The 26738-nt window shown below is 36.2% G+C and overlaps 1 protein-coding gene and 1 non-coding gene across 2 annotated transcripts in view; both read right to left on the bottom strand.

Annotated features, from left to right (window-relative positions):
* KCNH7 (potassium voltage-gated channel subfamily H member 7) overlaps nt 1-26738 on the bottom strand; it is a 453648-nt gene that overhangs the window by 167563 nt on the left and 259347 nt on the right. The gene's annotated exons all lie outside the window — the stretch shown is intronic.
* LOC132428806 (U11 spliceosomal RNA) lies at nt 4945-5078 on the bottom strand. The gene has a single exon (XR_009520202.1). It is a non-coding gene; the product is annotated as a U11 spliceosomal RNA (small nuclear RNA).

Below are 26738 nucleotides of genomic sequence, written 5' to 3'. Positions count from 1 at the left end.
ATATTTTACATATGTTTTTGTAAATTAGAATACAATGTGGTTATAAGGAGAAATGAGGCATATTTCTATGTATTGTTGTAAAACTATATCCCTATGATATAGTGAAGAGTTAAAAAAATTAGCTTGAAAACTAAGCATTTATGATTCCACAAAGTTTTGCTAAAAATGTATACATGTAATTATGCACGCTTAGAATAGAAATCTGGAAGGAAACACACTTATACATCAAACTGTTACTAATTAAAACTAACACTGAATACTTATTTTATTCCAGACTCTGTTATATGTATTCTGCATGTATCATTTTATGTAGTTCCACAGAAAGCCTAAGAATTATTATTATTTTGATTTTGTAGATGAAATTGAATCACAGAGAGATGAAATAACTTGCCAAAGACACTTGATTATCTAACACTATCTTTGGGATGTGAATATTAAAATGACTCTTACCTCTACTTTTTTTTACAGTCTATGCTGGAATTCTCAATAATGAGTGTGTATTACTTTTATAATTATAAAAAAGAAGAAAGGTATTTTTCATTTGGGGAAAAAAAAAGATCCCCACAAAAGAGGAAATCAGTGGGTAACACCTGGTTGCAATTTACCAGCTATGATACATTATTTAAAATGCAAGAAAACTGATACTTGAAAACCTGTCTTACTGAGTCTTCAAAATCCATTATTTTTAAAATAAATTCAGTTTAGATCCCCAAATCCCCACACAAATAACTGAATAAAAATTCAATATGTTTTGTCTTCGCATGCTAGTTCCATCTCTTCCTAAAAATTTTTACAGTAAGCTTCAAAACGTGAAATAATGTCTTCATTTTAAAGTTAGTTTATAGAATTTTAAAAACACATAGCATCAATACAATGAAATCACTAAATGATTTTAAAAATCATGTTGGTTTTAGTTAAATTGTATTAATGGATTTATAGAATGAAACAAAGGACAATCACGTCTGGAAAATCATGCAGTAGATAGTGTTCTGGTAGCTATTGCTATGTAGCGAACCACCCCAACAAATAATTTTTTATTATTTTGCATCGTTCTGTAGGTTAAGTTCTGAGCTGACTTGTTCAAGCTTAGTTTCCTTCATGTTTCAGTGAGATTTCGGTTGTCGTTGCAGTCATCTGAAGGCTGGACTGGACTGGCTATCCAAGATGGTGCACTTTACATGGCTGGCAGTTGAAGCTGACTGATGATTGAGAGCTTAAGTAGAGCTACTGACTGGAATGCTTACATGCTTGGGCTTCTCAGAGAATCGTGCCTTAGTTTCTAGAGGAAGCATCCCAAGAATGAATGTTCAGTTGTGAGCTTTACAGGAGGCAGAAAGGGGAAGCTGCCAGGCCAATGAAAGCCTAAGCCTGGAACTAGGATAGCATTATTTCTTTCATGTTCTATTGGTCAAAGAGGCCACAGGGTCCACCTATATTTAAAGGAGTAAAGAAATAGGCTCTCTCTTTTGATAGGACAGTGGCAAGAGATGAGAGATAGGGGAGATATTGGTACAGCTGTCTTTGGAAAATGCAACCTGCTGCAGTCGCTTAAAAAGCAACCTTTGCCTAATCTTTGCAAAATATATCTGATATAAAAAAGTTATTATGTCATTGACAAGGAAAGGTTAAATTCCTGGATATATGAGCTTGGTTACCACAGGCTCTCTCTTCCTAACTGATAGTGACTATTATAAATAAAGCTGCCTAGGCCTCTTTACATTTCTGACTGTCTATTTTTCTGTCTCAGTTTGTTTTTTTCTTTTGATCACTGGTGACTGGGAAATGGAGTATGCAGAGTGGGAAAAAAAGGTTGGCAGTAAAGAGTGAATCCACAGAGGGGATATTTCTGGTCAAACCATGAGAAGTCTGTGGATAACTGCTGTTGACCTACAAAGTTAATGATCAAAAGAGGGAAGATCATTCTTTCTATATAACTGTGACATATCATACATCTTTGTACCTCATAATTTATAAGAACTTTCATGTATATTTCTTGTTTTGAGCCTGCATCAAACTCATCTTATGGATCAGTAACCTGAGTGATAAGTAGGTTAAGTGATGCCCTTAAACTCACATAGCTAGTAACGGAGAGTGAAACAGGTCTTCTGTCTTCAGAACCCTTTCCTTTGTATCACAGTACCTTTATAGACTTTTACTGCCAAAACTGTTTGAAAAGCAGGTAAGAAACAAGAATGAGAAGTGGGTAAGAGTGAAGACAGACGTGATTTTGGGCAAATAAAAATGCCTTCCATGTATAAGTGTTGGGAAGATGAAGTATGAAAGTGTAATAAAGTCAAAGAGTGTGTCTGATAGATGTCATCTCATAGTCCTATTACAGCAATTATCATTAGTATTACATTAAAGGGAATTTGGTACAGTAGATAAATCATGGAGTCAGACAGATCTAGTTTTTATTTTTCAATGTAATCAGCAGAAATTTCTACATTTTTTAAGGCAGAAAGCCACTTTGTGAGCATAATTTTCTGACATTAAAATTACCTGGGAAGCTATTGTTGAACTTTGTCCATGTATATTAGTCACATTTCGAAGACTACACTGTGGATAAAGCAAGTTTCCAAATCTCAGTAACCTACTCAAAAAATGCTTTAGTTTTTGCTCCTACTAATATAGACTAAGGTAGCTGTGGGTTGTCATTGGCTCTGTTCCTAGATCCTTCTTTATTCCAGGATCCAGGATAAAGGGGCTGTCACTATTTGGGGCACATTGTTCTCATGGCAGAGGAAAATTCAATGACTGAACCACGCAATGCCTTTTAAAACTTTTGTTCAAATGCAACATATATCACTTACACTCATATTTCATTAGCCTAAAACATATGGTTAAACTCAACATCAATGTGACAAGCATACTTAATTCTTCTACAGGAAGATGATTAAATAATTAGAAACAATAAAAGTCTATTTTAATCCAAGATAGGAATCATGTGACTGCTAAACTTAAAGTTCCTGGAGGCAAAAAGAAACATTTGAAATATTTTTAAGTACTCGTTTCTCAGTGCCTAGCACACAACTTCGTACACTGTAGGTGCTCATTAAATATTAATAGGTGAATGCATGATATAGGCAAAGGTTAACATGTAGCAAACCCTTACACTGTGACCCTTCATCTCTCCAGGCTCCAAACTGAAGAAGCAATGATTAAAATTTAAATTTCTATTGTTAGCCTAGATGCGTATTCAAATATACTCAGAAAATGAATAAAACACCCTTTATATAACTGCAATCATAATGAAGGAGAGCAAGCTATTACATGCAATTAGGTGAAGTTAGAGTAGTTAGTTCATTCATTCAGCAAACAGGTTATTAGACCTTTCTATTTGCCAGGCACTGTCACAAAGATGTATTTAAAGATGAGTAAGGACTTCCCTGGTGGCGCAGTGGTTAAGAATCCACCTGCCAATGCAGGGGACACAGGTTTGAGCCCTGGTCCGGGAAGATCCCACATGCCGCCGAGCAATTAAGCCCGTGTACAACAACTACTGAGCTTGCACCCTACAGCCCACACGCTGTAACTACTGAGCCCACACGCCGCAGTTACTGAGCCCACATGCTGCAACTACTGAAGCCCGCATGCTTTAGGGCCTGTGTGCCACAACTACTGAGCCCGCGTGCCTAGGGCCCGTGCTCGGCAACAAGAGAAGCCACTGCAATGAAAAGCCCGCCCACAGCAATGAGGAGCAGCCCGGCTTGCTGCAGCTAGAGAAAGCGTGCGCGCAGCAACAAAGACCAAACGGAGCCCCCCCCAAAAAAATTTAATAAAAAAAAAAAATGAGTAAGACTCAGGTACAGCCCTTGCCCTTAATGAGCTGGTTCACCTGCCCTTAGCAGGTTCATAGTAAGTTTGATGGTGAAAAGTTTTGCAGATTAATTTGTTGTTTTGATTTTAAATTCCCAAACAAGAGTGGGGGAAGTATGTCTGTGTGGAGATATATAATTATTTTAATAAATCCATTTTCTTTGAATAATAGTCCACCTAATCTAAAGAATATGGTAATTTATTTTGAATATCCTTAAAAGTAGGAGGAAACATTGCATAGACAGATGTCTCGAAGATGCCTCAAATCATGAGCAAAATTATCTTTATATTATGGGAAGCAACTATTTAAAAGTGTATGCATTGTACAAAGTATTAGATTTCAACCTTCAAACTCTGTATCATCTTGTGAAAAGAATTTTAAATTATTTTGATAAGACATATATATGTGCAGAAAAAATAATACGGAGTGCTTTGACACTTTCTTCTGCAAAGACACCATATTCAAGAATTTTGCACTTCCTTTTTTTTTTAACATAACAAGACATATCTCAGCTACATACCCAAGAGATATCTAGAGACTGATTAGGGTGTAGAGTGAATACTGGTGGAAACAAAAGGAACATTTCCTAACGTAACTTAAGCATTAAGAGTCAGAGAATTTAAGGAACTAGATTCCAGAGTAATAGACAATTTCTAAAGAACTCAGTTACAAGACTACAATTAAAGAGCTCTATATTAAAGAATCCTAATGAATCATTTGAAGGAAAATCAATGTAAAGTCAGCTGTGAATTGAATATAAGTTGATAAATAAAATTACATCTTCTAAGATCTCTTCCTAATTATCAATCTGTTACAGAAAACAGGTGGGTTTTTTGATATTCAAATAGCTTCATAAGTTATTAAAAATTACAAAGGACATATTAATTCCCTAGCGAAACAGTTTTACATTAAAAAGCATTCTGAAAATTGGCTTATTGCCTTAACTGTGGGATCTGTTTCTGTGGTTAATTAACATGACATTTGATTCTTTTTCTTTTTCGTCAAAAAATTTATTGCTAGAGCTCTAGAAATTACAAAACCTGTGACAACACGCATGTTTGGAAAAACTCTACATTACCATTCTAGCTGACTGGAAAAAAACACTCTGCTTTTCCAGACTAAAAAGCAGGGGCACCAGGACCAACGATCACCAGCTGCCCAGATACCAAAAAATTATGCTTCTGAGATCTCTCGATGTTGATTCCAGACGAACAGCAAACGAGCTACCTTACGTGTGCCACTCTCGACAGAAGCCCTTTTTGACATTTGATTTTTACTAATAAAAAATAACTCACACAATGCTTTTTAAGATTATTATAATTTGAGGTTATTTACTTAGGTTCATATAGACGTCATTTTAGGGACATTTATAAGAAGTGTCTTTAAAATAAATTTTTTCCCCTCATATACTACAAAATAATTTTGGAAATAAATATAAAGAAGAGTCAAAATTAAGTTATTCATCCTCCTGCATGCCCACAACCAAGTGAGGTCTGTGATGGGGGCAGTGATCAAGGGACATTTCTAGTGTATGTGCCACCCAGGTACTCTGCTCCACAGCAGCTGCGCTGTGACTGTTTTTTCCCCTCGCAGTACTTGAGCTGGGTTATACTCTTTCCAGTTGGTTCTCCCATCTCTCTACCAATACGGCAGTGCTCTTGATCTGAATCACTTGCCTACATTCTGTGAATTTCTGCAAAGGCTTTAACTCTCTCCTTTCTTCTGCCTCTCTGTCCACCTCCTCCAGAACTACAGTGAAACCCAGTTCAGGTGACAATCAGAAGAATCCCACTTTCTCCCTCAAGTTGCAATTACCCCTTGCAGCATAATGCACTAGGTATTCCACCTACTATGGGCTATGGTACAAATGTATGCTTTGAGTCCAAAATCAAAAATCTGAAAAAAACAAAAAAACATGTCAAACTATATTAATTAGAGAGTAAACTGATCACAAATTGCAATGTGGAAGGTATGGTTAAAAATAAAATATGCCTTTTTAAAAATTTTACTCAAACTTGAGTACCATTTTATGTGCCCCACTTTTATGTGTCCTACTCAAATCTGGTGTTTTTAAAAAAATAAAGTTCACTTTGAAATTCTTATATCCAAAGCTCTGTTAAAGGAACCATTTTTATAGATGTTGTGAGGTCTTGTGAGTTATTTTAGATAAATTTTAGTCTGTACACAGCCTAAAATAAATAAGTGAAAGAAGTAAATAGTGTTGGGGTAGGAAATTTACAAATAAGAATAAAAATAGTTATGCAGAGATGCATTTTGGGGGAATTCATACCCAGCCCTAAACTTTTTCTTTTTGCTTTGATCCACTAAAGGGAGGTGCAAGGGAATAAGAATAAAGTGCATCAAGTTCTGATATAAACCTAAAATACAAAATAGAGCCTTTTCTTAAAAGAGTTGTACCAGTGTAAAAGAATAAATAGATGGTCTACCGGTGGGAAAGGCGTAAAAACCTTTTGATGTCAAATGGTTTAGAAGTCATGGAACGATAGCATTTTAGAACTCATCAGATTCAGGCTCTTCAGTTAACAGATGAGGGATCTGAGCCAGAACATTGAAGGAACGAGACTCCAGAGTAATGAACAATTTGTAAAGAACTCAATTATAAGACCACACTTAAAGAGTTCCATATTAAAGAAGAGTAATGAATCGTTTGGAGAAAAATCAATGAGTCAGCTGTGATTAGTAATGGCAGAATTAGTAATAAAAGTGATGAATTACGCCAGAAGCTGCATAAAATGTTCTTAATATTTACCATTAATCCCAGTACCAATATTGTTATTTGCAAAGATATTATATTTTAGAATGTTTAAAAGCAAGGATATAAAAAACAAAAGCTCATCTCTCTCTTAGTTTACCATTTCTATGACTTCACACTTCACTACGAAGAAACCCATAATCATTATTTCCAAGTTGTCCAACTGTTTCTTTTGTGTCATTGCCACTGTCAGTCTTTGGTGTAACTGTTTTAAAATCGAAGCTTCATTGAATGCACCATGCATGAAACAAATGGGACCAATGAAATGATGATGATATTTATACTGATGGGGTAAGGTAGCCCTCCAAAATGTGACTGCATAAACTGTATAGCTGAGTTATGGCTGTTTCTATGTGGACAATGGCAGGCAAAGGGTGTGGGTGGGTGTGTAACTGAAGTACATTTGTCTCAGTGATATTTAATAGATGGAGTTCTGAATTATGTGAACACAATTTATAATGTAGAGCTGTAGCACAGAAATGTATTGGTTAACGAAACAGGATAGACTTGTTCTCATCTTTAACAATGGACACCCACTGTGGGCATTAGTTACAGCTTTCTGAAATATTGACTTTCTGACATATAAACTTGACCTATATGTTTGTCTGTGATGAAGTTGATTCTCTTTGGGGGTAACTTCCAAAAAATGGTGAGGATGCCAAGTATAAGAATAATCCTTGTGTGGCAAGTAGCCAGAACATTGTGTTCCCCACGTTCAGTAAAGTCAACGCCAAATTTCATTGCCACAAAATTTATGAATCGGGGAAACAAGTTTTTCTCTGTGTTTGGAAGTTTACATTTCTGAAGCATTTCTCTGCCATTTCAACGTTTCCTATGAATGTATCTGGTCTTAGGGGTATCTGTGCTGGAAAGTTTTTTTCACCTCCCTGCAAGTAACTACCTTGTAACTACCACATCAGAAGAGGAACAAAAGTAGCATGCCATTCTGGCCTCCAGGAGAATTCAGGGCAGAGCAGAAGCCCTAGGTCCGAAGGGAAGGCTGTTCCCACTTAGCCAGGCTGGGAACACCTGGGAATCATCATATAGCTGGGTGACCACCAACCAGGATTAAAAAGGGGACAGAGGGACAGAAGAGAATATGTCCCCCATAAACAGTCACGCCCAAGCTCTGACTGTTTAACCTTTGTGTATAAAAGGATACCTGCAATATTCGAGGTTAGAAGTGTTATGCCTTTGAAGTAGTCAAGTATGAAAAACTTGTGTTTTTCATATGAACACACAGTTTTAATGTCTATATCATACTTCCAATACTGAAACTGAAGGATAAAACAGATAAAGCTATCTTGATTTCGTGAGCTGTTTGTTCTAAATACAAATTTTATTTTACAAGTAGTTGTGATTTAAACATATTGCAAAGTTACAGAAAATTAAAGCGGCTGTAATCAGACTTCTTAAAAGGTGACTCTTCAGGCAATGGCTCATTCTCTGATTCACCTTCTTGAAATAACTAAGTATGAGGCCATTTTTCCAAAATGTGAGTTTCTGCAAAGATGTCTGCTGTTAAAATGGAATGATTCTTATATAAAACCAAGGCAATCGGCCAGCTTCATACTTAAAATATAGAATTGGAATAACATTTCTCTTTTCTTTCTACAATTTGGAAGTATCACTTCCACTGACTATTGAATTTTATAGGCTCAAATATTTTTGCTCAGTAGGAGATTTCTCTCAGATCAGTAATTTTTATTTACATTCAACCCAGGCCATCCTTATGCATCTAATTTATATTAAAAACCCATGACGTATAATAGGTATGCTTTCTTCTTCTTTTCCCTTTAAGCACTTTCCTTTCCTTTTATTTATTTACATTTTTGTTGTAGCTGTTGTTTTTGTTGTGAAGTAGTAGCTGTCGTTGTTAAAAAAAACAGCATCTCATTTTCTTTAAAACAATTTTAAGTGAAAATGAAAACTTTGCCTTTGCATTGTGATTACAAAATTTTAATTAAAATGTATTATTGATTCACAGTGTGGGTAATTTTATTAAAATATTGCTCAGATATGTAATTAAAGAGTTAGGTAATTGAGACAGGCTTTAGTTGTAAGGGTGTGGGTTTCATAGGGTAACAGACAGCTCCTTCAGTATGTAACATGCTGTTGCATGAACGCTGAGCCTATCTCTTACTGGAGCGTGGGTGTCCCGGGTAGTGTTCTGAACTGGCTCAGCCGTGGCGCTGGGGTGATTCTGTGCTGCTGTGTGAAGGCAAAGTATAAAGTAGTGGATATTTCTGGTGTTAGCTACTCAGAGAAGAGAGGCCTGCCCTTAGCTCAGATGTCAGAATATGGGAGGCAGACTTGTCTCTTTGTGGGCCCTTCTCACTTGGGGCCGGGCTTTGAGAAAGCCGAGAGTATCGCCAGGTGGTCAGGGAAGGGTGACCTCTGCCGGGGAGAAGCAACTTGCTGGAGAATGGCAAATGGAACGGGATCTTCCAAACTGGCTCTCCAGTGTCTATGTTACTTTCTTTGTCTTGCCCATGTTGCTATTCCTGGGCCCTCAGTAAAGTCTGATTTAAATATTTTAGCATAAACTCAGCCCTTCTGGAATCCATCTTCCGGTTGGGTGTCCACACTGGTGCCACCACAGCCCAGTGGGACCGTGGTAATAGAAAAGAATGCTTGTCCTTGTGGAGATCCTACTGCTATTGCTAACATTTGAGATAAGGGTAGAGCTTTGGTCTTTCTTCCAGCTATCACTTATCTGACTCAGAAACACAAGGTCACTTTCCATAGCATAACTATTTTAGACGCTTGTAATTTAAATGACTGCCACTAAATGAAAGGTGGCATATTCACTGAGTTTAAATGTGCAAGTTATAAGCACCTCCCAGGCAAGGACAACTGACAAGGGTTTGAGCTGGGTCTCTGCCACGTATTATCTGAGGAAACTTGCTTACTTTATCTGAGAACTCAGTTAATACTCCCTTGTGGCTGGTTTTCAGCATGAAATCATATAATGACTTACATGAAAGTGCTAGACACATAAACAGTACCATTTAGGAAGCAGCAACTGATAACAGCTCTAAGGTATGTAGGCATTTACGTTTTAATTATACCACCTCATACTGTACTTTTTGGTATGGAAATTTACACACACCCTTCTCAGTGATGGTTTTATTTGCATGGCTTAGAACACAAGGTGGTTATGCTTTTTCTAACTAATGGTAAAGCTAGGATGAAATGGCTTAAGTCTATCAGATAAAAAAATGCCTTTGCAAAGAGTCAACAGCTTCCTGTGTTGTGCCCTTGAATTTCCAGATATGACTGCTTACCTACTATTCTTGAAAAAAAAGAAGTAAAAACTGAGTTCAAAGTTTATAAAGTGCAAACTAGAAAAACTAACCCAGCATGTTGACTGTTGGATGAAAGCATATAATTAGAGTTCTGCAAATGAGATCCTTTTGGATATTAAGAGGTGACTTCATGGCATTGTCTCTTTATGGTTATAGAAAGTGTCTGAATCTAACAATCTGTCAAGTTAAAAAAAAAAAATTTTTTTTTAACTTGTGGTGGTGCAGTGGTTGAGAGTGGTGGTGCAGTGGTTGAGAGCCCACCTGCGGATGCAGGGGACGCAGGTTCGTGCCCCAGTCCGGGAAGATCCCACATGCCGCGGAGCGGCTGGGCCTGTGAGCCATGGCTGCTGGGCCTGCACGTCCGGAGCCTGTGCTCCGCAATGGGAGAGGCCACAACAGTGAGAGGCCCGCTTACCGCAAAAAAAAAAATCCTAGTTCTCTCCTTTTCCCTTATCATTCTCTTGTCCCTGGTGTTTACAACAATGATTTATTGTGTGATTATTTAAGGAATATATTTTCCCAATAAAACTAACAGTTATTCTTATCAGAGGCTTAAAAATTTAAAGTTTTCATTTGTTAATAGCAATAAACTATTAAAGTTCAAAATTACTTTCTTTCAAAACTTAAAACTGATGTATTACATTTTCTTCTTCTATATCCTCCTCTCCACATAAAATTCATTTTAAAACAATTATAACGCCATATATGTTGCTTCTTTGATACTGTTTTTCCACCTTCATTTTTACCTTTTTTTTCTTTTTAGCCTCTTTTCCAGAATCTCTGTGTAGCATGATTAGGACTTGTATTTTTCCTACCTGGTTTACAGATATGACCCAGAGAGTTTAAATGACATGACCAAAGTTAAGGAACAAGGCAGAAATTTCACAGATGCCGAGTCCAGTTAAAAGCATTAGCGCAGACCTTGAAACAGAATGTTATATTTGCAGAATTCTTAATGAATTTTTTTAGCTCTGCCAACATGAAGCAGGCCATGCACCCCTGAGGAAATTGAGGTCCAGAAAGGTAAAAGGTAATTCATTAACCCCTAAAATTGCTTATACAATTAATCTGTTCTGTTTTCTTTCTTGGAAAACCTTGGGAAGACCCTTTGTGGTAAATCTAAAGAGAAATTTATACAGGTTATTTTTCTTTATTATATATTGCAGAATATTTTATAAGTGACCTTGACCACTAATTCTTTGTAACATTAAGGATGAGAAGGATTATTGGTTTAGGATTAAGGAAGTACAACATAGTATTTTTGCATCCATAAAATTACTTCATGATTCTACTTCTGAGGGTCATTAAGGGCTAGATCTCCACTCTCTTTATTTTTAGCATCCCCAGATCAATATATCATCTTCTGTATCGAACTTCTTATTCCATATTTGATGAGTTCAGAAAATTTATAATAGCTTTCTACAGTCTCTCCAAAACCCCACCTGGTTAAAATAAGTTTAGCATTAGGTTAAACATGTTATTGGGAGCGATTTTTATTTTTGAAGGCTAATTCAGCTCAGCGATGGATTAGTGATAACATATCCCCTTAACCTCCAAAGTAATTTGTTTTTATGTTCTCAGCTTGGAATCATGTCCTCATATTAATATTTCATACCAACAAGTAGGGGCCTCAATGTGTCCATCTGTTATACTGGCATAATGCCTGCCACCCATATCTGAATATTGCCCTTAGGAATGAGTAATAATTTTCAGCCTTCTTCAGTTATGTTTTTGGTTTTTGGGTGTTTTTTTTTTTTTTTTTTTGCATTTGGTCTTTTCTAAATGATGCTTAGACTAGAGTAACATACGATATATTTCTTTCCTGATCATCACTCATTAAAATAACATGTGCAAATAAATTACTTTGTTCAGAAAAAAATAACTAGCCCTAAGAAACATCTCCATTACATGAGTTAGACAACATAGGCAATCTAAATAGATTTTAATTATTTAGTATATTCCTCCACTGGGATATGTTTTACATATAAATGTCGGGAAAATTAGCAGCATACAAAATATCTTGATAAGAAGTACCAAAGGGTGACAATTTTTACTGAATGGTAAAATAAGATGGAAAGGAAAAAAAGGCAGCATTATGTTTCTGTATGAAAGATCTCAACATGTCCTGTTAAACAGTCACCAGTCGAATGGTGGTTCAGTTACCCTGATGCTGTAGAGCAGAGACTCATTCCCGTGATTCTAAACACATACAAGAACACTGCAAATCTAAAGTCAGTCCTTGGTCCTCCAAGATCACTGCAAGGGATGTGAAACTGTATTTTAAAAATTTCATCATCTGAAGAGTTTTCTTGCTATATTTTAAGTTTGGGAGCAGAATAGTGGGTAGGAATGTACTGACACCTTGGATTCAACTATTAGCTTTTTTATTCTGAGGTATCTGACCTTGGACAAATTACCAGACTTTTTGTGCCTCTGTTTCCTCATCTATAAAATACAAGGATAATAAAGGGTTTTGTGGGGATAAATATAATAATGGCTATAAAGTGCCTAGTATACTAAATAATAAATATTAGCTTATTATTTATTGCTTTAAGATACTGTAAGTCACTTTCATCTATCTGGGAACCATGCCCTGCCCAGTTAATGCTCACAGTGGAGAACAGAATGTCTTTGAAAGACGTTAACCTAAAAGGCCACTGCCTTCTGCGGAGTCTACCCACCAACCCTTTCCTTCTCAAAAGAGGTATCTGTTGTTTGTTACTCTGCATTTTCCTTTTCCATCATATTTCAAGGAGTTCACCAACCTCATAGTCAGAACAGTTACCTGGATTTATTATGTTTTCTAAATCTATTTTTATGTAAAGCATGGTCACTTTGTCCTAGTCCAATTTTATTTAGGGATAGCATAAAATTTTGAAACTTTCAGGTGCTCAATAAAATCTTCATAGGTATTTTCAGCTCATTTATTTATAATTAGATGAGAATGAGGTTTCCTCAGACTTAGTCCCCTATGGCCTAGCCTGTGGGCAAAAACGACCTGCCTAAATTGAACTAGTTGTCTTGAAATATATAATCATTAAGTACAGGAAGGGAAAATAAGAGATTGTCAATTTACCACCTTATGTAAACGACATTTATTCATTAACTCATTATTCATTTAATCAGGAAACATTTATTAAGTACCTAGTAAAGACCAGGTACTTTTTACTAGAAGCTGCAAAGACAAGACAGTTAATTGCCATTGAAGGGTTTTCAGTCTGGTGAGCAAAGGTGAGGGTTAGGAAGAGATCAAATCTGTAAACACCAAAGTATAACATTTTCATTTCAGCAGCTGTGAGTGAATTAGAGTGGCACCCAAAGGAAAAGTGGAACAATTCTACCTGGGTGGCTAAGTGTTGGGAAGTGCGTTTATTGTCCAAAAACCTTTGGGGAGCCTAGTCTTAAAAGATGAGCAGGATTTGATCAGCTGAAGGGGGATGGGGGAATTCAGGTATTCAAAGGATATGGTCTAATGATGACATGTGAGTAGTGTGAGTTTTCACTGAACAAAGACAGAACTATTACTATTGATATAGCTGTTTATGACATGAACTCAATACATACTACAAGAAAACAAGATAACTGAAAAATATGACCATTCCTTAGGAGGAAGATGATAATTACAAAATTATCAGTTCAGCTATATATCACACTCCAAAATAAATCTCCACACTCTGAAGTCAAATCTTTTTCTAATAAAAATTGGAATTTACAAAGGGTTCAGCACAAATAAGACACCTCCTTTTAACTCTCCTTCCTTCCTTCCTTTCTGAATAATTCAGTCCAAAGGCCATTAGGTGAGGTTAAATAAGGTCGGCATCTATGTAAAACTGGGAGCTGGAATTGAGTAAAAGTGAGAACATGTATCACTATCATACATGTTAATTGTCTGAACCCTCCATGAGGGCAAGTTTTTTTCAGGCTTCTTCCTTCTCATCCACCTCCCTACCCCCAAGCTAAAAGCAAGTATGGTTCATGGGAAGCATCTGAATGATTACGGTAGGAAATGCTGTAAGTCACACCTACTGTAAGTTTTACTTATTTATTTTTATTGTTGACCCCTTTTCTCTAGAATGTAAGCTTTATAGGGTAAGTATTTTTACTATTCTTCTCACTGGCTACCATAGAGCCTGGCACACAGCAAGATCTCAATAAATAATTTTCAAATTTAAAAAGTGAAAAGAATGATTTGCACAATACAAATGCACATGAAACATTGTCATTTATTTTAACACCTTTAAGGCATTAAATTAAATACTTTGTATAATCTCTATTTCTAGTTGATTAAATAATTGAAGCATTATAATGAAGCAAAGGTTAATGACATTTTAATAAGCATTTTTTTCTGTGTTTGGAATTTATTGCTGAGTTGCATGGTGAGCAGACTCTGTTTTAGGTATATATGTGTTGAAGAATGAAGTTAAAGCTATTAGACAGTATAAAAAAAAAGAAAATCTAAAGGTATATAAGAAATATGTAAAGGAAAGAAGTCTAGCCAGAGATAGTGAGAAGAATGTAAAATTTGGGGGGACTTTATGAAAGTTATTTTAAATAAAATCAAATGTAAATAGAGCTCAAATAGCATAAGAGAGATTTATCTTTTTTTAAAAATACATTTTTGGCTTCTTATAGTATCTTTACAGTTTTTCTCAGATATTGCACATATGACATAAATACAACTGTAATTTTAAAAGAAGTCATAAATTTTGGTTCTGAAAATAATTTTCATGAAAAAACAAATATAGCCTAATCATTTTCAGACGGTGTCTGAAACTAATCCCTTCAAAAAATATTGTGAAATGGTGGGGGAAAAAACCTATATAAATTAAATATCTTAAATTGTATAGTACCTAGCAAAGTCAAAAGGGAAATTGTATTAGGAGATGGAAGAATTCTGAAATCAAGCCATGATTGAGTGAGAGACCCTTAAGGATGAGAGTAATAGCTCATTCCTGTTTATTGTGGCCTTATCTAGCCCCCAATGCCTGAAAAAGAGGAGGTAAATAAATATTTCTGGAAGAAATAAATAAAAAATGAATGAAAGTTTCCATTTAACAAAGGCACTATTAATAACAATTAAATTATAATTAAAAATAGATGTAGAGATTCAAGCTGAAAAACCATAGAAAACACCAAGCTAATATAATTACTTTGCTTGGGAATTTAGAAAAATTTTATTTATTAATTACATGTTCACAGAATTGTTATAAAATGTTTATTATTTTAATATGTCTCCAGAGAAGATTATTTCCTTCAGTCCACTAGATAGGTACAAATATATCTGCTACCTTTTATTCTGTGTTTACATTGTATAAATCTAAGTTAGAATTAGACAAATTATTCTAGGTCCTAGTTTGGAAGAATTATTCAACGTGTTACGTTCAATAAGGTTACTCAACTATTTTACAGATATAATGCTATATATTTAATTAGCAGGAAATTTTTGTTCTAACTTTTAAGGAAAATGTAAAGAGATATTTGTATCATAGTTTAATACATATGCAAGTACTTTGTTGCATATATTTACCAGGAAAAAATGCCTGTGAGAATGGGTTGCTATATAAAGTATGAATGTTATAAAAAGGGCAGAATAAGCATATTTGTGAATCACAATTTGTCATTTGTTCAAATTATCAAACCTCTTACTCTCAAGTGGGTAACTTTTTATGAATTTGAAATTTGTCTTAAGTTTTGGTATTTAATCACCTTCAGTTACATAATTCACCGACTATCCATTGAACAAGTCTATAAAACACAGGTGTATTTGCATCTCTATGGTATAGATATTTATATTTCCCATTGGACATCACAAACTATATACACTAAAGATCAATAAACATGAATGTTTAATACGGTGCAAATGTTACTGCTTGAGAGAGCTTGGGCTGTACGTACTAACTTTTCATTAGTCATTCTTCAATTTGACAGAAGAGCCTGTCTCAGCTCATTATTTCTGGGTTTTAATGGTCTCTTTTTAACTTTAGCACAGGTTTTTTTTTTTTTAGTCTTAATATCTTCTCTTTGTTAAAAAAAGAAGAAGGAATAAAAACTCAATCATATACCTGTTAAAAAGTTGGCTCAATAGAAATGTAATATTCCTTTATTATGGTCTCTTAATACAGTTATATAAATGCACTTGAAGTGTAGGCTATTTACCTAATAGATAATAGGTAATAGATTGTAATGACTTTCTGAAGCAACTGAGGGCAAAGCCCTTTTTTTTGGTTTTTCATTTAAAAAAATTTTTTTTCATTTGTTTTTCATTTGAGCATTCAATGTTATGAATGCCACGTGAACTGTCTAGAAGAGAAATCCCCAAATACTTTAGTAGTGTTTATCCCTTTGACTTCCGGAACGAAAATATAGAAAGCTGGGGCTGAAAGGAAACTGAGCTCATCCTGCAAGTATGAACATGACAAGAACAAAACTGGGTGGTGGCTGTGATACCACAGCCAGCCCTTGCAGGTCCAGAAAGCCTACTCCTTGCAGACTCAGTTCCATATTTTTTCTCTATTATAGTATTACCAAGATAGGTTTACAAAAGTAGACCATTAACTGTTGTTTCTTGTCATGATCAAATAGTTTTCAGGTAGAATACTAAACGCTTGGGTAGATGACAAGAGTAAATATCGCATGAGTTAACCTTGGCATAGAACATTAAATGCCAGTAGAAGTGTTGGGCACGGGAGACTTCCACTCTCCCGATTTTCCAGTTACTGTGGTAAAACTGTAGTGCTCATTCCAGGCATGGCCTCAGGACAGCCCCAGGCCCCTCCTCTCTAGCTAAGTCAGTTGGCTGGCAGGCTTAGCCCACCATCCAGAGCTGGGAATCTAAATCTGGGAGGTTTAGAGCTGTAAAGCCTTCTATTCGGGGACACAGGATCAAATCACATCTGCTGCTGGTTTGCTCCTGACCTTGAAGATCAAGTAGACTAATTGGCCTTCTGCCTTATTCTTCAACCCTGTGTCCCTTTCCACACTTACCCTACTCCTGCCTTCGTGTCTGAATCCCAGCCTTTGTAACCTGCTTTGCTCTCTACTCCTCTAGGCTAGTCTCCCATGGGAGATTTCTGCCTCTATCTATTGTCTGGGGCTCTGCTACATGCAGAGAAACTGCTCACCTGCCTGCCTGGAGTTCCTGACACTGTGCTTTACTGCCTGTCCGGTCACCATCTTAACTTCAGTTGGATCTCCTCATGCCAAATGACGTCCAGGATGACCACCTTTGCTTCCAACCAACCATGTTTCCTGCATGTTTTGTTCTATTATGGTGCTTCTTCCAGCACCAGAAGCTGCATCTCACACCCTAGAGACTGACATTCCCAGGGAATAGATACAATTTCAGGTCTGGCCACTATTGTCTGCCCCTTTCTTCTGCATGTAACTACATTGCCTGGCTACATCCCAATGGCATTTTCAAATACTTTCTTACGTCTTTAAAAAAAAAATAGCATTTATTTGTGAATTCACTAGGAGTATAATATTTTACTTTGAAACTAAGAAGATTATGCTTAAGTGATTTGAAATGGGAGAAATAACTAAAAAAAAAATTGCTTAACCAAATCACTACTTTAGTTAAAAAAAAATCCAAAACTAGCTCACAGAGATATTTCAATTTCCCAGTTAGCCATAGAACTGTAAAATTAATTTAAGCCAAACAATTATTTTTGCAGTGCTTGAAGCATTATGAATGATGTTACAGATAGTTGACTCACTTACAGGAAATGGGGTTTTGCCATGCATAAACAGTTTTGAGAACCACATAATTTGGGCTGGATTTAAAATAGAACCCATCAGTTTTGAAGGAGGTATGAATTTGGCAAAGTGCGTTTTTCAAATAGCAACATTCATTCTTCGCATAAAGAGAAATCATGGCTGCACACCAAGTAACTGGTTTTTTTTTTCTTCTTCTTAATTGATGTAAAGAATTCAAATTCTCTCATGGAATTTTCCCTGTGACTTTACTAACTGTTGGTTTGTTAAACTTTTTTCTCTAACACTATTTGAGGGTAAGAATGAGGAGTTCTCGAGGCAAAAGACAAGAAAAATGGCTGCTCCTTTAAGTTCTCTGCAACTTTGCTTGAGTTACATACCCGCTCTGGCTTTCCTTTTCTTTTTCTGTAAAATCAGGGGCTTGAGGATAGTGAGAAGGAAGGAGAGGAAATATCTGCCAAGTCTAACATCAAGATTTAGGAGTCAGGGAACTTGAAATGGAACCGATTCCTTAATGAGCTCTGTTCCTTAAAGGCAGAAAACAAAACAACCTGGAACTGTTATTAAAATCAGCCACCCCTTCTTTTTATCTAGTCTTAATGTTTCCCTATCTTTCTCTTAAATCTGTTTTTCCTCAACAATGTACCTCATTCCACCTCCCCTCAGAATTCCATCACAGCCACAAAAATATGTATCGTTTTCTTCCCTTTTGGCAAGAGAAGTATCAAGGAAAAAAGTGGTGAATCATAGATTTTTAGAGCTAGCAGGGACTGTGAGGACGACCAAAAAAGTACTGTAAACAAGAGATAAGACATGAAAAAGAGAAAGGAAAGTTTGAACTGGATCTGGTAGGACTGGGAAGAACAGAGGCTCTTTCCACCAGAATAATGTATTGTAAGCTCTTCCTGCAATTTTTGTTCTCCCTCTACCTCACTTAATGCCACATCAAATTATATTAATATCTTTAATTTCATAGACAGGGAAGAAAGCAGGAGCAGTCACATAATGAGAAACCAAAAGAGGTTTCAAAGTTTGCTGCTCTGGAAACTTCTCTGGAAGCTGGCCTAATATGGGGGAAAAAATTGGTGAGCCTTAGGTCAAAAGCCTTGAACTTTGGACTTTGGACTCTGGACCCAGCTTGGCCATTTGTATGAGTTTTCCTGAAACTTTAGCCAAGGCACTTAACCTAATTTCAGTTATTTCTATAACATAGAGGGAATATAACCTGTTCTTTTCCTCACAGAGTTCTATTAACTTAGATGAGAAAGATTTCTAGGGAGAGTATTTTATAAACTACAAAACACTCTTGCATAAAGTACTTCAATAATTTATTTATCCTGGGGTGGACTTGCCCAGTCCTCACTCAGGTAGCATGATTTTATTTAAAAGACCGTCTTTTCTAGAATTTTCTGCAAGTTCCTAATTAAATGAATGAAAAAAATAACTTCATATATTTATATTACCAGTGTCAGGTTCTTACCACGTAGGAGTTGCTATTTTCATTTCACAATTGAAGCAATAGCACCTAACAAGGTTAAGTCACCTGTCCAAGGTCACAGAGCTCCTAAGTGGCTAAGATATGATTCCAATCTGCCTAATTCCAAAGTCTATGATTCTTCCACTAGAATGCTGTGCGCTATGGTTCCAAGGAATACTGAGACAAATCCCTATGCTGCAATACATACACAGGTCAAATGTGCTTTAGTGATTTGCGACATTTCCCACAGAAAGTTTTTCCATAGCATCTCTAGAGCATGACACTCATTGGATATTCTCTTCTCCCGTCATTTTTACTGATTTATTTGGTGCTGACTCAGATCCTCTATAAGCACTGAGTGGAATCAAATTTGGGAACTGACCAGAACAAAAGGCAGAGACATTTTTTAAAAGATGGGGTAGATTTGAGCAAAATTGTCAAGAAGGTGAGCATGTGTTTACTCTTGCCCAGGGCTCAGTCTGCATCTTTTCTTTCTTTTAGTCCTTTTTCCCTTTTGATCTTTCTGTCAGAACTAATTCTCAGGAGGCATCTGTTTTTAATTGTTTATATCTTAGTGGGAAGAAATGTGGTTGTTAAGCAGCCCTGCCCTGGGAATATTCATTATAATTCATTATCTATCATCTAGTGAAATAATTTGTTTCTGGATAGAAGAGTATCATGAATCAAAGAAGTGGGAGAGGGCTTTGGAGTGGGGTGTGTGTGTGTCTGTGTTTATTTATTGATTGATTTGCTCATTCAATGAGTGCCTTCAAAATGCCAGGTCCTGACAAGACAAAGATGAACAAAATAAACATACTCCTGGTCTTCATAGAGCTTAAAGTCAAGTAAGGAAGGCAATAAATAATCAATTACAAATAAAATGTAATGAATGCTATGACGGAATGTCATGAGAAAATACTGACCTTGCAAATCTACTGTGTGTCTGTGTGTCTATGTGTGATTTTTGGAAAAGAGTGAGCCCTTCAATAGTAGCTTAGGCAATAGCAAAGGGGGAGAGATGAAAGTAACATTTACTGAACAGTAACTTTATTTGCCAAACAAATATCTATTTATCCAGGCATTCAATATAAGTTATTTCAAGGTGTTTAAATAGTTGTATTTATTTTGTGCTTTAAGCTCTCAAGTGTGTTCCACATACATATTGTCAGTCTTCATTATAGCCCTGTAAAGTAGGTATTATCATTCCCAATTCACAGATGTTAATGACGTGTCTAATAAATGACAAACCAGTTAGTGATACAACCAAGGCTTCTGATCCCCAGGTTTGGGCTCTTGCCAGTGTCTGAAGGTCAATTCAATGCCCAAGTATGGCAGACAAGGTAGGGCACTGCACCTAGGACCTCAGGGAGACGGGGCTGAAGCTTAGATGACAGTGAAAGAAGAAATTGGAGTACTTTGCTTACATCAGGGTTTTTCCTTGGGCTGACTCTGAAGGTGGCACCCAGAGAGATCATGCTGTCTCATTCATGGCATAGGAACTGAGGGTTGGAATATATCTATTTACATATGGAAAAAAGAATAATTGCTGGTTGTGGAAGTGAGACCTACTTCTTTTAATAAGCATCCTTTGCTATCAACTGGGAAAATCAATAGAGTTCCTATGAGGACAGTCCTACCAAATTACTATTATTTTCAGTTCTACTAAAAACAAAAATTAAGTTTTCATTCAGGTTTACGAGATTTTTACCTAGCAAGGTAATCAATTTTACATTATATCTGCCTGTCTACTGAGATACCTACATTTGGACTGACTGGGTAATAAAATAATTCTATTTATTATTGAAATCCAGCCATAGCATTGAGAAAAACATATGTCAGGTTTATTTATTTTTCTCTAGGGTCATTTATGAGGCTTATGGGGGCTGTGTGAATCCTTAAAAGAGTGATATAAATTATTTGAGCAGAGAGCAAAGGCATTTCTCATTTGTGCTGACTGAGGGGGAATGAGGCTGAAGGGAGATTTCACTGCTTCTGACTATGAAACTTATCAGTCCCCAAGAAACAGTATCACAAACAACTGGTCACATGGCTCCTTTGTGGACTTGAGTCACTCTTTACCCCTTCCTGGGCAAAAGAAGGAGAATACGAGCCTAAGTGTGGGTTTATTCAACTTACTTCCTGTAGAGGGAGATGCAGTATTTCTTGGCTGATGGAAGTTTTTGGAAAGAACAAGTGCAATCACATTTCCAAGGAGGGAATGTTCACCCTGTTCCTCTGCTATGTCAGCGTGAAAATTTGGTTTTCCCCAGTTTCAGTGAGCAACTTGGAGACCCTTTAATCTCCCTCGTGTCTGACTTATCAATTGCAGCAGAGAAACCTGTAAGGTTTCTCATCCTTGGTGGAGTGAAACAGTTGAAGGGTAAGTTCAGGGATGTTGACAGATACACTGCCCCTGCTTATTAGCTCACCCCTCACATGATGTGCACATCTGAAACATGCACAGGCTTCCTGAAAGTCTATATAATGACCATAGAGGTGGTCATTTAATGAGGAGCCCTACCCACAGTAGATACATAGTGGATAGAATATTTAATCATAGATAGAAAACACTTCTTTTCCAGAAAGGTTAGCAACTGTATCTGTGAAAAAGAAAAAAGGTACAAAGAGACAATGATTTCTTATTTGTGAAATATCCTGGTAATGATTTTTAAATGAGTCTTTATGGAAAAGTAAAATTTGCTTTCTGTAGATGAAAACAAAAAGATAACACCCTCATGAGTAGCTGCTGCCACTTCATGTAGTAGTTCTCCTTCATTCAAAGTGGACTTGACTACAGGTCTGGACACATGAACTCTAGGCTATTTTCTTCAAAGTGTTCAGATAATGCAACACTGTGACCTTCCTGGCTTGTGCTATAGGCACTATAGCTCAAAGCCAGGAAAGTCTTTCTAAGTTGTAAATGAACTCTTGTTCTCTGACAGGGCTGACATGTTTACATTATTTATGGTTCGCTGTCCACACCCATCAATTAGAAATGGTATAAGTTGGGTTTTCAAACAAACAAACAAAAAGTTGCCAAATGCCTACAAGGAATGAATAAGACCTAGTTCCCCTCCTTCAGGAAGATATAATATTTCATAATAGTGATTTTTTTTTAAATTAAAATGGGTGTAAATAAGGAGCTATCAGCCCAAAAAGTGAACCCTGGGATCGCTACAAGAGTACAAACAGGGGAGGCTTCAAAGAGGAGGGGGTCTAGCACCAAGGTATCCCATTCCAGTCTCTCCCATCATAGTCCGATCCATTCCATTGCATTCAAGTCAATTTAATTCACTTCATTTTTATTTGATGCAACTCAACCCAACAATCTTTAATTCTAAGAGCTTTCATGTATTTCTATAGAAAGGAGGTTCCCTCTGTGAATATATCTTGGAAGACCAATGAATGACTTGGGTGAGAAAAAGAGGACCTGCGAGAAGCGATCCAACCGTTCCACCAACAGCGATGACATCGGAGAACCTCTTTTAGCAGAATAGCACCAGGGAGAATAAGAGGGCTTGGTTTGGGGTAGAAAGCAGAGAGCACAGCCTCAAGCAAAGTATCCTATGGGCATTGAGGAGGATGTAGGAGAAGACTTTAAGATTCCTATATAGACATGATCCCAGAATGCCAAGAGGCCTGCCTGATATTCTTACAGAGAAAGGAGAGAGCGAGACTAACAGAGCTTTTTTTAAAGGGTGTAATTTTCTATACTGGCTGTGCACATTGAGAGTCCTGGAGTGTTCATTGATACTGTTTTACTATAATTTAAAGCTCAGGGAGAAAAAGCATATACAGCAACATGATTTTCCCAAGTTTTGAAGAATGTGGAGTGATTATGATGGGTAATGATGGGAAACTTCATGTAAGTGAAATTGGGTAAATCCCTGAATTTTTACAAGCAGAAGAACTTCCATTTTGATTTCAAATAATAAAGTTGTGTCCTTATTTATGACACATTCAAGTCAATAGGCAAAATAAACTCAAACTTTAAAACCTGTTTTGTTTTTTAAATTCCAATCCAAGTATGGCATACTGCACAACTTACTTTGCTAATTGCACTTTTGTATTCTTAAGTGACGGAAGAGACTTCGATATATCAAACAACAATGGATAGCTAACTTCAGAACTGCATGGAATATATGAATGACTGAACAATACAACAATCTTCTATAACAGCTTAGCAAAAACAGAATCATTGTTTTATTATATCCTTTAACAAGGTATTTGGTTCACATTCTTTTGGAGGTGAGAGTTTATTCTCTACTTTGTTATAAGAAGTGGCATTGTAGGTCATAGACCTTGCTTGTGTCCTTTCTGGACATGGAAAATTACCATTTGTTTTATTACAATTCTTTTACGTTTTTTTAAAAAGTATATTTAAATTCAGATTTTTTTCTCAAGACACAAACTTTGTTCTACACAATGGTATCTTATTAGATCACTAGACTGATCGAAAATTAATATTTATTTTGTTGAATAATATTTACAATTATTGGGAAAAAATATAATATCAAATGCCAGGAGCAAAACCACAATGTAATGTCATATATCTCAACTGATTGGAATTTGGTTTGATTTATAATTAAGAAAACTCCAATAATCCAGAAAGATGCTCAAACCTTTTTTACTGCAAAGGGACCCACCTGACCTGAGAAATAAAAAGCAGTGATGAGATGAGATACTCATTGTTAAAGAATAAACTGCTGTGTTGGAATCTTATTCGTTCCCCTCAGGCTTCTCATTTGAAGACAATAAGCACACAGCATCTGATGAAAGGACTGGGGAGATCTCCATGTACAAGCCAGCTTGCAAAGCAAAATGGGCTGGATAAACTGAAGGGCCGTTTAGACAGGGCTGGATAAGCATGGCTGCACAATACTGTCGTTCACAATTTGAGATTTATGAGAAAGGTGATTCTAAAAGGTCAAGATGATCTCTGCTGGGATAGGACATAAGACCCCATCTGGCCTTGCACGTAGTTAGCTACCTAAGTGGTTGGTTTGGTGGATGTTAGGCTGAGATGTGCTGCCCTAAACAACCTGTCATTCTTTTTTTAGAACTGAAGAAGGTCTTCTGGAATCCCTTATTAAAATTTAACATAATAAACCTGAGAAGCATTACATTGAACTCTCTTGTATGATGTGATACATTAGCATCTCACCCTTTAGTAAGGATTAGCAGGGATAAAATATTAGGACTGGTGGGAAGCCTCCTTAGAGAAACTCCTCTATTTCATGATTAGGTTGGGGCTTTCTGTCCTTTCACATGTGGGTTAAGGCCAGGAATGCACAGTGCCTTTACTCTGCAATCTAATTTTCAGTGACTCAGCTTCGAAGCCAGCCCTGCTGAAGGGGGTCTGGCTGAGTCACGCTCTTTGTTCCTGGACTCAACTACTGCTTTGTCACTTGGGGACAATTTATCTTCAAGCTTTGGGACAGATAAGGTCACTTCCTTCTTAGATTTAAAGCATGGCATTTCAAATGATAACAAAACTTCAACCATTTGGACTCAAATTGAGGGGACTTGACTCGGACACTAATTAGCTGCATGACCACACACAATCTATGAAGCCTCTCAAAACCTCATTTTCTTCCTCAGATCAAAGGGACCAAAGAGATTGCTCTAGGATCATTGCCTTGGATATTAGGTGACACCTGTATCTAGAAAGTAAAACCAGCAACAACTCAATGTGCGTTTGCTATAATTGCTTGCTTATAAATCTTCCCACACTGAGTAGCGTTTTAAATGTTACATTTTAGTTGCTTAGTAAGAGTGAGATATTTATTATCTATTTTTGGCAGAGACAATGGAGACAACTTCTGCAATAAATGCTACATTTTAAAATTGCATCCCTGTTTGTAATTTTGAAGTTTTAAAGCATCCCAACCATTGAAACAAGACTGATTGACTAATAGCTATAAATTGTTTGTAGTTAGTTACTATATATTTAGAGAAATTTTCATTTCCCAGAATCTAAAGATGCTTCAGGTAGGTGACCAGATGGTTAGTAGCAAAGATAGGCTGGATATTAGTTTGTTGCAAAGAGAAGATACAGATTTCCTACAGCAAAGGGACTGGGATTTTCCTATAATAAAGAGACTACATGTAAAGTATAGATATATTTTCATGATCATGTTACAAGTAGTAAAAAGTGTTTTCCCTGATACATAGAAAAATATCACAGTCATATTTTAGGCTATAGCTACATTTTCCCTAGAGTAATTTTGTCAGTACACAAGGCTTTAAAAGGTTGAAAATCACTCCAAACTACTACCTTGTTATCCTTGTTCTAGTTGCTAAGTATAATGTTAATAGGATTAATATGCCTGTGTTTAAACAAGCAAAGAAAAATACCTAGTGAACCTTTCAGTGCTGACCTAAAATACTTTTATTATAATAATATAGAAAACATCTAAAGACATAAAATTCAGGATTAATTTCAAATGTCCACAATTCTTAACACACTTGCAACCAAAATGCATTTATAAGTTTAATATAAACAAAACAAAACAAAAAACCCACACAATCAAAATCAATATCAGTAATTAATTATGATGGTTGGTGTTGCCTTGCTGAAAAACACCAGCAATGAAAATAGGGCACTAATGTCTCAATAAAGCTGTCATTAAAAGTAAAGACTAGCACACTGTCCACCTGATGCAGATTCCTTTGCGGTATCACACACATACAGGTGCACAACCTGTCCTTTGAAACCACTGGGTCAAGATCTATTTTAGAATTCAAAGTATTTCAGATTTTAGAAAGAGACAGTACCCAATAATCAAGCATATTACCATCTCTGCATAATAATGTATGAATACATACATATTCACAGTAAAAGATATAAATAAAAATTATAAGTGACCTCATGTCTATACAGGTCAAGTTTGCTAACAAATGAGTCAAAAGCACTTATTTAATTTTTTTTTTTTTTTTTGGCTTTCAGAACTTACTGTATTTAGAATTGTGGAAACATGTCTATAGGCCTCTACTATGCTGTGTGATGATTTACTTTACATTCTGTAAAACCTTCCTTCACAAAGCACAATGTGAAATTTCTTGGTTTTCATGGGATGAAAACATCATACATGTATTAAGTCAATTTCCATTGTTTTTATATTAGCACGTTCAATAAGGTCAAAATAATTCTTGCAGAGTATCTGCTTATCCTCAAGAATATGTCCTTGAACTTCCAAGAGACTTAGACCCTAGTTTGAGAAATGAACGAAGATCTAATACACTTTGGAGCCAAGAATTTGTACCTCAGATACCACCCAAAGTGGTTTAGCTCTTGAAATAACCAAAAAGGGCTTGTTATAAAACGGTGAGAGTTGGTCTTGTGACCTAAATCCTAGAGCTATGGTAAGAATGGAGGTATTTAGAAACTACCACATGCTAGAACCCATCCTTTGGTTTTTACATACATTACCTCATGAGGAAACTATGATAGCTGAGGAATCTAGATCTTATGGTCACATAGTATGATACCTCAGAGCCACTACATTTTGTAGTGTTTGTGAACTAACACATGCTATTGAAAAATTAAGCTTTTACCCACCAATACTGCTTCCAATTTGCTCGATATAGAAAGAAAAAAGCAATGGAATGAGCACAGGGCCTAGGTTTTGCCCTAATTTATGTCATTTT

Source organism: Delphinus delphis, chromosome 7 (genome assembly GCF_949987515.2).
Source record: "Delphinus delphis chromosome 7, mDelDel1.2, whole genome shotgun sequence".
NCBI classification, from domain to species: Eukaryota; Metazoa; Chordata; class Mammalia; order Artiodactyla; family Delphinidae; genus Delphinus; species Delphinus delphis.
Note: the sequence above shows the minus strand (reverse complement) of the source record. Positions and strands in the feature narration are given on the sequence as shown.